This window comes from Anolis carolinensis, chromosome 1, assembly GCF_035594765.1.
Source record: "Anolis carolinensis isolate JA03-04 chromosome 1, rAnoCar3.1.pri, whole genome shotgun sequence".
NCBI lineage: Eukaryota > Metazoa > Chordata > Lepidosauria > Squamata > Dactyloidae > Anolis > Anolis carolinensis.
The window spans coordinates 302141547-302156431 of record NC_085841.1 but is presented as its reverse complement, the minus strand read 5'-3'; the positions used below and the strand labels follow the sequence as shown (position 1 = coordinate 302156431).

At 40.8% G+C, this 14885-nt stretch overlaps 1 protein-coding gene and 1 long non-coding RNA gene across 11 annotated transcripts in view; both read left to right on the top strand.

The window, feature by feature from the left end:
- The first annotated feature begins 1005 nt into the window (after positions 1 to 1005).
- Positions 1006 to 7201, top strand: LOC107982609 (uncharacterized). Its single transcript, XR_001730080.2, has 3 exons — positions 1006 to 1114; positions 2004 to 2162; positions 4720 to 7201. It is a non-coding gene; the product is annotated as an uncharacterized LOC107982609 (long non-coding RNA).
- A 1525-nt stretch (positions 7202 to 8726) lies between these two features.
- phf21a (PHD finger protein 21A) overlaps positions 8727 to 14885 on the top strand; it is a 176057-nt gene continuing 169898 nt past the window's right edge. For 2 of the 10 annotated variants that reach the window (XM_062967934.1, XM_062967938.1), the window contains exon 1: positions 8727 to 9399. The gene's annotated coding sequence lies outside the window, so the exon portion shown is untranslated. The remainder of the gene's footprint in view (positions 9400 to 14885) is intronic. The other 8 variants (XM_062967941.1, XM_062967932.1, XM_062967940.1 and 5 more) reach the window with 5 other exon arrangements.

Here is a 14885-nt window from a genome sequence, read left to right as displayed (position 1 = left end):
CTGTCTTGTCTGGATTCAATTTCAATTTGTTGGCCCTCATCCAGTCCGACACAGCGGCCAAGCACCGGTTCAGGACCTGAACAGCCTCCTTAGTGACAGGTGGGAAGGAGTGACAGAGCTGGACATCATCTGCGTACAGATGACACCGGACCCCGAAACTCCTGATGATCTCTCCCAGCGGCTTCATGTAGATGTTAAACAACATGGGAGACAGTACAGAACCCTGCGGGACCCCACAAGTCAACGGTTGTGGGGCCGAGCAGGCGTCCCCCAATGACACCATCTGGGACCGACCCTCCAGGAAGGACCGGAGCCACTGCAGGACAGTACCTCCAAGTCCCATTCCTGCGAGGCGTCCCAGAAGGATACCGTGATCGACGGTATCGAAGGCCGCTGAGAGGTCCAGCAGAACCAGCAGGGACACACTCCCCCTGTCCAGTTCCCGGCGAAGATCATCGACTAAGGCGACCAAGGCTGTCTCGGTACCATGCCCCGGCCTGAAGCCAGACTGTGCCGGATCCAGAAAATCAGTGTCCACCAAGAATCCCTGGAGCTGCGAGGCAACCACATGTTCCAAGACCTTGCCCAAATAGGGGAGATTGGAAATAGGCCGAAAGTTTCCGAATCTATAATGTTGAACCACAAGCTACCTATGCAATTTTGCTTGCATTCACTTGAGAATTTCCTGTATCCTCATTTTGACAGATTCTCCCTGGAGGAGGATGCAAAGCTTCAAGGACCAGATCATACTGAGGGGCAGGCTATTATCTCTGAAGATCCTGAACCTTAATGGGAAAGGATGGTGGAATGCACACCGGAAGAAGCAATGAGCCCTGTTCCTGAGCCAGACGGTGTGGCAGGGTCCCGCCCAGAATGGATCAGGATGAAAATACAAAACTAGAAGCAATTCTGTCAGGATTTGTAAGTTACACAGAATTTCTTTAAGTGATAGCAGGATCAGTGTCTCAGGTTTAACCACAGGTTCACTGTAATTGGGGTGTGGTAGCTGAGTGCTGAGACTGTTGCCTATAAGTCTGTAGTAACCCTGTGTTGAGTTGATGAAGGTTGGAGGTTTTTATATGAAGAGAGAGTTTGTACATATTGTAAATACTGTGTTAGTATTTGTACTATTACTACAACTTAAAGAAAAGCCTTCCTGTTGGAATTAACAGCTTTGTATCTGCTTATTGCTTTTGTTCCTGAGGAGACCACTTCACTGCAATAAGGTTTTTGGGTCCCTAACAGGAGTGAAGAGTCCCTTCCGCTATACAACAGGGAATTTCATACTGATTTGAACCACTGACATATTCAACAAGCAGCCCATTTGCAAGGGAGGACTCATAGGGAATAGGTTCCTCCTCAAGAGTAGAGAGTGTCATCCTGGGGAGATCTAATGGTAAAGTGCTTACAGCTGAGCCAGGGACATGGTTGGTTACAGCAGGTAGCTCAGCTACAAAATCCTCTGTTGCAGGATGGAAGAATTGCTGGGAACATTTGACTAACAGTTCTGATTCTTACGTTGGTTGGTTTTAGAACTGGGTTTACCCTGTTCTTGGAATGCCCTCATCTAACTTCCTCAGTCTATATGGGTTGCTTGTTACTCTGGATAATCTGAACTTGATTTACTTACTCTCAGTTGGGATTCTTTGGGTTTCAACTCTGATTGCCTTGATACTTTCTTTGACTTTTCTTTACCCAAATGGCCTCCTATCTGCCTGGAGTATTGGATCATATCGCTTTGGACTTTAGACTGCTGGAATATTATCTGAATTGCTTGAGACCAAAATGTTTTGGATTTTTGATATTTTTGGATTACCTTTATTGGCATATGTAATGAGATCTTCAGAAATGGACTCAGAGTCTAAACATGGCATTCATTTGTTTCATATATACCTTATAACAGTCTAAAAGTAATTTTATATACAATGTTTTAAATGATTTTGTGCATGAAACAAAGTTTGTGTACAGTGAACCATAAGAAAGCAAAATTGTCTCTTTCTCAGCCACCCCATGAACAATCTTGATTTTTGGACTATTCTGGAAATTTAACTGTTTCAACGTGTATTGCTATTGGAGACTGCCTGACCCAAACAGAGGATTCTTCTCCACCCCTGCAAGCAGCTCGCCTGACAATGAAAAACACCTCCACTTCTTCTGTAACTGTAAGTCTGGTGGGTGGTATAAGATGGTATGCTGTAAAAAAAAAATGAATATACAGAACAGTGTTCACAAAGCTGTCCACAAGTAACATTTTGGTTTGAAACAAATACTGGTACAGTTGCATCATTTAAACAAATGGTCTAGTGTAGACTCATGCTGTATTCATAGGATGACAGCCTCTAACATTATTCCTGATATTTAACTTAGAAAAGTCCAACTGAAATGAATGGATTAATGAAATGGTTCCTTATAAACTACCACTTCAAATGAAGTATAGATGATAACATACTGTTGTAGCTTATTTCCAAACATATGACTGTTTAGAAAACAGCAGCTAACTGTTTTACTTTCTGAAAAAGGCTCCTCATTAGTAGGAACTGCTAATATCATGTTACCAGACTCAGAGTAGTAGTTTTTGGAGAGCTATGGCTCTCAGAATCCCCCAGCAAAATGGCTAACAAATTTTGAGAACTGTAACCCAAAAAGTAACATTACAGCACCATGCTATGAGTACTGATTTTTTTAAGCATAAACAGTTTGAAGTAAAGGGCCAGTAACGACATGGAAAACAACTGTACGTTTTGAACTCTGCCACTTCATGATATGCCAAAAGTGACATAGTTTATAGTCAGTTTAGTACATGGATTTAGTGAGCCTGTGCTAATAATGACTGTATCTGAAGTGAACCTACTGTACTTTGGGATTCTGTTAGTAAAGCTGCCTGTAACATGAGTATCCTTCCCCCTGTTATGGCTTCTGTGTAATCACTACAGATGTTGCAAGAAACCAGGATGAGCTCATTACTACATTGCGAAACTAGACTTTTAATGCAGTTATGATGACTAAGGAGAGTAATATGATAGCAATACAGATTTTTATAATCAGAGGCTCGCTGCAGATGTCTAAAACTGGTGGTTTATGAGGCTGTCCCTTAGGTTGCAAAAGCACCCAGGTTCAGTGTTATGTACCAAAATGTCTAACTATTCTATGAAGCCAAAGATGGCTCAAGATCCCAAAAGTATAAATGAACTTTAGAGTATAAAGCATTCTGTTGCTTGTTTTATTATGTGACTGGTTGACTGACTAAAGTTTTATTTATGAGAATCCTTAGCCAGCTTCTGTCATCTTTTTGTTTTGTCCAGGGAAACAAAATTTGTCTTTTTCAGGTGGGTGGATGGCTATAGATCAGTAGCAGAGCATGTGTGTTGCACAGATAAGTTCCCCATTTCAATTTCTGGCATCTTCAGGAAGGGTTATGGCCTTCTAAATGTTGTTGGACTATAACTCCCATCACTCTTAACTTATATAGTTCATAATGAGAAATAAGAATTGTAATGCAGCTAGACATCTTATTTTATTGCTGAGATCAATAAGGCTACCACTAAGATTGATCCTGAGTGAGGTCTCAACACTATGGGACCTAAGTTGGTTCCCTGGTCTTGGTTTCCAAAGGTTTGGAAACCAAGCACTATGAGGAATGGTTTAAGGATCTGGGTATGTTTAGCTTGGAGAAAATAAGGCTGAGAGGGAACATGAGAACCCTGTTTAAATAGTTGAAAGGATGTTACATTGAGGAGGAGCAAGCTTGTTTCCTCTGTGTCCTAAAGACTAAGACTAAAGAAATGGATTCAAATTGGAGGGGAAACAGATTCCACTTAAACACTATGAAAAACTTGTTGATGGTAAGGGCTGATCAGCAGTGGAATATGCTGCCTCAGAGTGTGGTGGAGTCTCCTTCTCTGGAGGTTTTCAAGCAGAGATTGGATGACCATCTGTCGGGGGCGATTTGCTTGTGTGTTCCTGCATTGTAGGGGATTGGACTGGATGGCCTTTGTGGTCTCTCCCAACTCTATGATCCCTTCTACACAACCATATAATCCAGATTATCAAACCAATTATTCCACATCTGTTTTGAACTGGATTATATAAGTTTACACTGCCATATAATCCAGTTTAAAGCAAATAATCTGGATTTTATATGGCAGTATAGAAGGGGTTTAGGATTCTAGGAAAGCTCCAGTTAAACAAACTCCAACTAACAGTATGTTGCAATCCTTCTGAGGTCTCTGTCTTAATATTCACATTATATCAGATACTGGTGAGGTGTTTACTTCAGATTTTCCAGGGGTGGAGGATAGAGGTATCAACTTCAGTTGTTGTGGTTTAAGCATGTGGACCAGTTTCTTATCACGATTTGAGAAACTGCATGCCTTTTCAACTTTTCCCCCATCATAGTTGATTTAAGTTAGCCGAGGAGGGTGGACTAAGGTGTGTCAAGTGTGGTAAAACACATCCTTTTTTTAAAAGTGTGGGTTCTGCTGTCCTTAAAAGGGTCACCTGTGCAATAAATCCCAAAAAACCCTCCCTGGACCAAGTAGTTTATAAATTATAAATTCTTCCTCCTTTTGATAAGAGGGTGGTTGTACTCGGCAAAAGACATTGTTGGAAGATACTGATTGCAGATCTTTTCTACTCAGGATTCTAGCGCTGATGGAATCTGCCCAATGAAGGCTCTTTATCAAGAGTGTAAACCTGCTTTTTCTTGGTTTTTTGTTGCAGGATTTCCCACTGCCTCAGAGGTGCTTTATCTGAAGTGGAAGAGAACCACCTGTCAATGATCTAAAATGGGATTAGTCCTACATCAAAATCATTATCACTGGGCATATTGACTTGGGCAAATCCCTCACTGCTGGTTATCTGATTTAAAAATGTGGTGGGATTGACAAAGAGGATCACCAAGAAAATCAAGATGGAAGCTGGTGACATGGACAAGTGTTCCTTCAAATATGGATCAGTGTTGCACAAGTTGAAGGCAGAAGATAAACCTGCAATGTTGTTGCAAGGTATTGCTGAATGCTATTTGACATAATGTGAATGTTGGGGTATAGGTGAGAGGCCATTATCAGTTCTGTATCACCAATATGACACCCACAGCTCCATCCTTAATCAGAGGAGGCTATTTGAAGTATTTTTGTGTCCCCTCCCATTCCATAATGGCTCCAAAACTAATGAACAAATAAAAAACAAAATTCAAACAATACAATTATTATTTTTAAAAAGCACATTAAAATGGTCTTCAAACTTCCCCTAAATGTAGGTGACCTTTGTGGTTCTAAAACTTGCAGAAAACCATTTCTTGAGGGGGGAAAGGTGGATGGGGGGGGGGGGCAATGTATTTCCTTGAAGTATTAAAGGAACTCACATTTTAACTTGCCACCTGCCCTTTATTTTTTTCTTTCCCCTTTGCTAAACTTGGACAATTCATGAAGTCCTTAGAGGACCCTGTGGTTGAAAATTGGTCCATATTGCCATGACAGTTGCTCACCCAGGTGTCCGCCACACCCTGAAATATTAATGTGTTTTCAAGTTTTTTCCTTGTTTAAAAAATGAAAAATTGCTTTTCTCCCAATTATTGATTTAAGTTGTTTTAAGCTTAATCTTATGGAGCCTTGTAGTTTGCAATATTCTTACTTTTGTAGAACCATCACTTTGTAATCTTTTATAAACCACACCAGGGTTTTGTTTTTAAAATGTGGTACATTAATGCTTTACAACAACTGACACAATATATATATTACAATCTGACAAAAGTTAAGTGTGACCCATTGGAAAAAGGTTTCACTCCTCAAAATTTCATTTATCTGCTTTGGCTGGACTGAGGCTCCATCTGCATTATTTGGTCAGTGTGGACCTAATGCAGTTCAATACAGTTAAATGAGTCCCCTTGGGGAGATAGGGTACAAATAAAATATGATTATTCTGTGTCTATTGGCTGTTAGGAGCTGTAGTCCCAAAACACCTGGAGGGCTGAAGTCTGCCCTTGCCTGGTCTATACTGACCAGTTCCAGACGACATATGGCAGTGTAGATTCAACCCAAGTCTGTTATGTTGCCATGAGAAGTATGAGTTTTACTGTGTTACTAAATCAGTTTCTAAGAGTATAATCCAATGTATACCTGTATTGTGTGATCCATACTGAATCCCTAAAACTTTTTTTTTAAATCCCACTTTTATTATCACAATTCTCCGTGACACAACTTAAGAAGAACTTGGTATATCAGAATTTACTAAGAAAGTCACTAAGAAAGGGGTATAAAACATGATGTAACCAGGACATGGAAAGTGGGGTTTTCATTATTTCCTGGTACAGTTGGCGGGACGAGAGGGAGGGCTTTCTCGGTGGTGGCTCCCTGGCTCTAGAATACCCTCCCTAGAGAGATTAGGTTAGCCCCAACTCGCCATACCCTTTGGTCTAGCCTAAAAACTTGGCTTTTTAAATATTTATTATTTTGGCACTTTAGCCCATGACTTTAAGAAGCCTAGTTACCACAGGCATTTTATAATTATTATTTTTTTTACTTTTTATCATCTGATATTCTTTGCTCATTTGTATTCAGTCTAATTGTGTGTATTGTTTTTATGCTATGTAATTTTTTTTCTGTCTGTAGCACCTTGGAGTGCTTTTGTGAGCTGCCCAGAGTGGTGGGGTATAAATAAAGTTGTTTATTATTACTATTATTATTATTATTAGAACAGGAAATAGACTTACATAGCATAAAAACAATATACACAATTAGACTGTGGTGGCTCCCCGGCTCTGGAATACCCTTCTAAGAGATTAGATTAGCCCCCACCCTTCAATCCTTCCGATCCAGCCTGAAAACATGGAAGTTCAAACAGGTTTTTGACCTCGAGTAGTCTGGAATGGGCCCGTCCAAGGTTGACACTCTGGCACTTTTGTTGTGAATTCATGGCAGCTAGTATCAACAGAAGTTTTGTGTTTTAAAATTGTGCTATTTTGATAATATGCTTTATTTGTGATCGTGGTGATACTGTTTATTTATGATACTGTTTTTTTTAAACTCATGTATATTTTAATGTTATATGTTGTGCCCTGGAGTGCCTTTGTAGGCTGCCCTGAGTCCCTATGGGGAGATGGTGGCAGGATAGAAATAAAGTTTTATTTATTATAAAGGCTAAAAACCTATTACATTTTAACAGTGTGAAGGGGAAAAATAAAATCCAAGTGGAGTAAAAGAAACTTGTATCTCAGTGAGCAAAGATGTTTGTTCATCCTCCCTCTATTCACTCCAACTCCATGCGGGGACATGAGGGAAGCCTCCCACAAGGATGGTATAAACATCAAAACATCCAGGTGTCCCCTGGGCAACATCCTTGCAGACAGCCAATTCTCTCACACCAATAGCAACTTGCAGTTTCTAAAGTTGCTCCTGACATTAAAAAAAAATCCTGTCCAGAGTCCAAAACGAACCTCAGGTTGTCATGGAGTGCTGTTGTGCTTGTCCCATCTTTTGCTTGAGCCCTTTGGGGCAAGTCACACTCTCTCAGCCTCAAAGGAAGGTAAAGTCAAGCCTTTCTGGAAAAAATATATATTGCTAAGTAAACTGCATTAAGTCAGAAAAAGACTCGAAGGCACACAACACTGAATCACTAAACCTTAACTTAGTAATCCATGTAGTAGGACTATGAGTAAGCCTGATTAATTTCCACAGTACAGGTATTTGCCTCCCAAGCCTCCAAAAAACCTTACGATGGCTATTGTTTAGGGTAGCGCATGCATGCATAGTTATTTCTGTCCTGTTTATCGCCCCCTCCTTCCCTCCCATCTCTGAGTCCTTGGTGCCCTGTTGCATCAACTTCCTGTGGAGGAAAAAACATAATCTTTGCTTTAGGATGATGCTGATTCCCTTTCTTCTTCTTCACACTCCCCCTTCATCCCTCCTCCAATCCATCAGCTTCCTGTGCAAAATAATAATCCCCTTCGTGGGGCTAAAAAAGATGCTGCTTTGGTGCATCAACTTCCTGTGCGATTGTGTGTGTGTGTCCGTACGTATTTACTCCTGCTCTTTTAGACTTCATTTTGATACATCAACTTCCTGTGTAGATATTTTTATGATTTTTGGGCCACTGTTTGTAAAGGGGAGCCTGGCTTGTTGCTGTTTTCTGCCCCCATTTGCTTCCTGTGCAGAATCCTCTGCGTTGTTGGGGCGGAGTAAGGAAGGAAGGATGCTCGGCGGCTCTGTGGGCTGCTTCTCCTCTCCTCTCCATTCCTCGGTGTATCCGCTTCCTGCGCAAGAGCCACTCGCGTTTCTAAAGGGGGCGCGGGGAAGGCGAGGCCCGGGCCCTTCGCGGCCACAGGGCCTGGGCCCTTTCCCGCTCGCTCGCCTGCCTCTCCTCGGCTTCCTCCTCCTCCTCAGCCTCCGCTGCTCTGCGAGAGTTTGCTGCCCTACTTCACTCTACTTTAGTTTCACTCACTTTACATCCGGGTTTTTTCCCTAGGCAATGGGGGCCGCAGCACAGCCCGTTCCTTAGGCAAAGGGAAATAAATTCGCCGCACCGACACGTCAAATAGTCCCTCCCCCTCAGGAGGAGCGAGGAGGCGCCCCTTCCCCGACCAGGCCCTGTTCTTCCCTCATCCACGCGACGTGGGGTGGGATGTGGGGGTTCCTACGTGGGAGAAGGGGCCCGCCTCTGCCTCCCCCCCCACCCCACTCCCTCCGCTTTTGTCCCTCCCCACCCCTCTCCGGAGAAGAAGCGGCCCGAGAGTCGCCAGCGAGCCTGTCTGTGAGGGAGTTGTGTCGGGCTCGCGCGCGCGCTCTCTACAGCCAGCCAAGTCAGTGAGTGAGCGAGCGAGCGCGCGTGCATGCGCGAGAGGGAGCCGGGAGCGCGCCCCGCTCTGGCAGGCCGAGAAGCACAGCCCAAGCTAAGCCAAGCGGCGGCGGAGGGATCCCAGCGTGCGAGTGCTGCGGCCGGGGCCGGGTGAATGGGATTGAAGAAGAGTTCAGCTTCTCGGCTTGTTTTTGTGTCACAGTTTCTCTCCTCCTGCGCCTCTTGGGCTCCGTCCTTTTCTCCCCGCCCGTCCCCTCTTCCCCGCTGCAGGAGGAGGCCCCCGGGGAGAGGGGAAGGAAAAGGACCCCTCAGAGGAGAGAGAAGAGGAGGAAAGCAGCCTCAGCAGGAGGAGGAGGAGGAGGAGGAAAAGGGAGCAACCAGCCAACCAACCATCTTCCACTCCCAGCTTAGATTAAAGAAAGTGAGAGGAGGAGGAGGAGGAGGAGGGGAGAAGAAGAAGAAGAAGAAGAGGAGGCCCAGAGGAGGAGCAGCTGCACCACCTTCCTCTCCTTCTCCTCCTTATGAAGAAGAGGACTTCTCCTTCCCCTCACACACACAGAGAGAGGGGTCCTGCCAAGAGGACATCAGCTCAGCAGCATCACCAGCAGGGTGTAGTATCTATCCCACCTTTTGGATTCTCGCCTCATCTCCTCCCTCTCCTTGTTTTCTCTTTCTGTTCTTCTCTTCTGTCAATCTATTCCCCCCCCCCCTATTTTTAGGAGTTTGATTTGGGAGGGGGGATCTAGCCGAGGATGGACTCTGTGGGCGGCGAAGTCCACCATGAAGGACTCCACCTGAGGCAACTTGGAGAATCAGGAGCAACAACTTCATGACCCCCCCTCCTCCTCCCCTTCCCCCACCATTATCCTCACCCCCATCCCAGTAGGAGCATGTGTCCTTTCTCTGTCACCTGTAAGGATCCAAGTAAGTTTCTCTCAGGGAGGGGAAGGAGGAGGTGACACATTGAAGTGGGGAGAGAGATGACACATTGGCCAAGAGGGGAGGGGAATCCAGATTCCTCCCATCCCTTCTGCTTTGCCTTGGGATGGTGGTGGTGGTAGTAGTTGTTGTGGTGATGATGATGATGATGATGATTTCCAGGCCGGGTTTTCCTCCCAGATGCTGCTGCTGGGAGAAGTTTTATTATCTTGGAAATGATGCCGCTTTGATGATTAAGGATTCGTAGTAGAGCTGCGGCGTTGTTGTTTCCCCCCTCCCCCCACCCACCCCCTCCCTCTTTTCTCCCTTTTCCTTTAATTTGTCTTGGTGGCCCAAGTAGTGCTGGGAAAAAATCCTGTTTCTTCAGCAACTTGTTATTCTGAAGTCTCTGTTCAGGTGTCCCCCTTGCCCTGGGGTAGCCCTTTCTGCTGGCATACAAAGCTGCTTGCGAAAACACCTCTGGGATTTCACACTCCTACTCTGGCACATGTTTGCAGGGAGTGGAGACCTGTACCTTCCCCTTTCTCCCACCCCCCTTTCCATTTCTGTGCCTGTTTCCTAGGAGGAGTGGGGCTGTCTTTGAGACTGGCTTTTGATCTAACCCCCCCTTGTACTTGCTGATCTGGGTACTTTCCCCTTCTGCTTCCCTTCTTTGTTATTCTGAGCCTTACTATAGATCCCACCCCCACCCCCTCTCAGTCCTGCAGTATGGTTGATGCTTTCAGGATTGCAATGTTACACTTTGTTCTTGTTGTGGGAGAATGTGGATTGAATCAACCCCATTCACTCAGCTGTCATAAAATGATGTTTTACTTGTACTTGTTGGGATACAGATGCACATTTTGGTTATTGGTCTGCAAGAGCTTGCAGGTGGCAAGGTGAGGATACCATTGCATTTAAATCAGATACTTTTTATTAAAAAGTCAAGTTAGATTATAGAGATTTGAAAATATGTTTTTGCAAAATCATTTAGATTGATTTTCAAGTAACTATAAATATGGTTGGGATGTTACTTTTTTGTGAGTGGCGAGGTTCTATGTGTGATCTGCAAAGTTATAGTACATTGATGTTTCTAGGCCTATGTACTTGACAATGAACTTTGCTTTCGTAACTGGATTCTTCAGTTAGTGTTGCTGTGCTAATGTAACTTCATAATGAAAGTTAAGACTTATGAATATGAAATATAGCACACAGACTGAGATCATTTTATCTCGGTTAATAAAGCTATATATTTCTTTGCTGATTAACACTAGGCTTGAAATTAGTACACTTGATCAAGTTAATCACAGCAAGGCATTATTACAATATTCAGGGATGAAGGCCAGTTCCTTCTCTGGTGATATAATTCCTTAGTAAAAAATATTTCAACGAGTAAAGGACAAGAACTAAATGGGGAAAAGCATCAACAGAGAACTTTCAAACTATACATGATGCTAAGAGAATAGTATGGCTCTGGTTTTGACACATGGTAGTGAAATACTCAACATCGTTTACTTAGAAATATCTTCCACTGTGTTTAATTTTAGAACTTTATTGAAACGAATGTACTTTGATGTCAGATATATTTGCAGTAGGAATGTGAAAATTTGAAGGGTTCTGTTTTCATATATGTGCTTACTTGAATTTTATTTATCATTTCCTTTGGAAACACTTGAGTATCTGGTTTCAGTTTGTGACAGCTTCATTTTTATATTACATATAGAACCATTGTTGTTTAATTTTATGGTACAGTTAATGAATACTTCAATAACTATTCTCATAAAAATAAAAATGGAATGGCATTGAATGCTTAATTATACTGTGGTTGAGAGGGGGCAGGACTGGAGGTCAGCATTATTAAACATTTTTTTGTGATCTGACTTTAAATGCAGGCTCCCCAGTAGATTTTTTTAAAACCTTGACGTTACTGCTGTTCATTGAATATATCTTAGATTTTAAATTAGTATTTTAAAATAACTTTTAAATAAATGACTTCTTTCTCAGTTTTTTAAATATAGTGATAGTCAGTGAGAGTTCTGAGTAACAGCAGTGCTATATTCTAAGAATTTCTTCAACCACAACAGATTTTTTGTTTTTAAGTTTACTGTTAATTACTTTGCTAATGTTTCTTGCATATTTAGAATTTTTAAATCAGCAGTGTCTGATCTTAAAATACTAGCAAAGTTAATTTTGCCAGCTTCTCCTTAGTTTTGTTTGAAAGAATAATTCTTGTTCAGTTTTTGAGTTCTGTTCTACCTCAGCAACTATATTAGTCCTCAGCCATAAAAGTAGTACATATGACACCTTTATGAAACGGACCATTTTCTTCTATTTTGGAATTGCAGTTTTGATCTCTATGAGTAGTGTGGTAACTTCTATGAATTATTTCGTTGATAGAGTGTTTATGAGAAAATAAGTGGGTTATGAATTGTTTTGAGAAGTTACTGTTCCAGGAAAAGGAGAATCTTGGTTGAAGTCAGTTTCATTTTACTGTCTATATACTGTAGCCTGTAAAGGTCAGCAAATTGAAAGTATCCTTAAAAGTTGCAAACCTGTTTTGTTTACTTTGCAGTAAGCATCATTGGATCCAGTGAGGTTTACTTCTGAGTAGAAATGTATTCGTTTGCATAGTGAATTATTTTAGGGCAGATTTTAACATCCAATATTTAGATTGTTTTGAGATAAAACTTGGTTATTGTTAGAAAAGCTTGTATAAGTTTGTGCTTCTGCACTATAACCATAAGTGTAAGTTATAAGGTCAAGGCTATTTTTCCAGACTGTATTATGAACATGGATTAGAAGTATGCAGGTACAAAGCATTTTGAGCTAATATAATTTTACTTCAAGTTTGATAGTGACACTTCAAGATTCCTAGTGATTTGGTACAGATAAATTATTCTGTTTTTACACTTAAGTAGCTGCTTCCCATAGATTTTGAAGTTTTGCAGATTTTAGCAAATGACTTAAGTCCCAATTCAGGCAGAAGTATTTGCTTCTAAATCCTATTGACTTTTAAGAGGTAAGATTTCAGTACATGCTTGTTTCTCCTGTTGCAAGCGGTGTAACTTTAAAGTGATTAACTCAGAGTGTCACCTTGAGTCCTTCTCTTGGGGGAAAAGGTGGGATATTATCAATAAAGTAATGGATAAGGTAAATTGTTCTTTTCTTACCATATTGGTAGTATAGCAGAAAACTGTTGTTTCAGTTTAATACAGTGAAATCACTTGTCATAGTTGCTCAGGAGGGTTGCACTTTGTACTACAGAATTTAAACAATGATGAGTTGCTTCATTACTTCAGGGGGAGTTTTGATGCTGGGTGTTTTGGTGAATTGAAGTCTGCAGAAATACTTCATTTCAGAATGTAGGGTGTCCAGATTTTTATAATATAAAAGTTATACCTTTTTTTTGATGAAAAAACAACTGAATAAAGGTGGTAGTTCTTTACTCCTTATAAAAATCAATGTAAGAGAGTTAAGATCAATAAACTAAACAGAAAACATATTTCCATTATTTTAGTTTTTATAAATAACACAGCAAATTCACAAACTTTTGAGTCACAATATCTTGTGGAGAAAAAATTGTATATACTTAGACACATTTGATTCATACTGCTGCTATGCATATTCAGCTGTTACTTTATATAGTTCTTTGGAAATTTGGGAGACTATAATACAGCTTCTTTCCCTCCTGTTCTGGAAGTTCCTTTGAAGAAGTACCCGTATTTACTCGAGTCTAATGCACCATCAAATCTAATGCACACCTTAATTTTCAAAACCCTGAAACCTAACAAAGTAGTTACCATTTTACGCAAATCTAAAGTGCATCCTAATTTTGGGAAGGTAAAAAAGGTGAGCATTAGAATCGAGTAAATATGGTATATTGTTTCTCTTGTTCATTTTGTACAAAGGTACTACTTTCAGTAACCAATCATCTATACTTAAAAAACATCGGTGCTCAAATGTTAAAATGTTACAAATTTAACATATATTTTAAGTATATTTAACAATCATAGTTGATCTGTTAAGGGATTCATGGGTAGCAAGTGAAATGCAAGTTTCATTAGTAACTGCAATATTAACCAATCCTTTAGTGTTTAACTCCAAACAATGATGTGTACGTCTTCCAGAATCATGAACGATATGGAAATGATTTATTGACAATTGTAATTTGTGTGTTGTGCCTCTTGAGGGAATCAATGTTAAATATTCCTAGCATCTCTTTAAAAGATTGAGAGGTAGGATAACTACATGGAAAGGTTGGGATTTTCACAGAAGTTTGCTTTGTTTGCCAATTTTGTGCATGGGGAAAGTCTCTCTTGTAAAACTCTTGACAATTAAAAATTAAGCTCAAAATCACTGACATATACTGACCAAATTTTCAAGCATTCCATTTTATAGATGCCATTATTATTGATCTGTTAATACAGTACCTGAATTCTGTCCCAGCTATAATCTTGCGTTGGAAATGAAAGCCAGTGCTTTAAGGATTTTATATATAGCATTGCCAAATCATCTAGTGTCTATATAGTGTTTATATAAATAAGAAGTGACTTTACTAGACAAAATTACTGAAAATATGTGTTTTTACTTGAGACCACAGTGAGTGTTCACTGGTATATCAGACATAACTGTGAGACATTTGATGGAACATTTCATTATTTTTAGTAATGTGGAAACATGAGATTGTATAAAGTGATATCTCACCGCTTGAAGAATGGACTCTCTGGGTGGAATGGATTCTGCCTCCTTCTGCAAGCCTCTTAGTGTACTTTAGAGTTAGGGAACACTTTTCTAAATATACTAAACAATTCTGTGGAGTGAGAGTGACAGAGATCTACTTATGCTGTATTTGCTGGAACCGTAGCAATCTATACATTATTGTTGTTGTTGTAACCTGTTGCCAACTGTTCATGACTACTGCCTTCCCCCTCCATTGGCATGTCTTATATTTAATATTATATTTAGTTTTAGACAACCTTCATTCTGAAATATGGCAATTCTGGAAAATTTGAAGTACAGTATATCAGTAACAAGACAGTAGATTGCCTTCTATTGTTATTAGGAATGAAGTTTCAAAACTTTTTTCTTGTAATGAGTTGAAAAAATAAATACTAAATGTAGAATTTTTATATAGTAAATAGGGTTTACATGGCCTAACACCCTGAAGCCTAAAATTC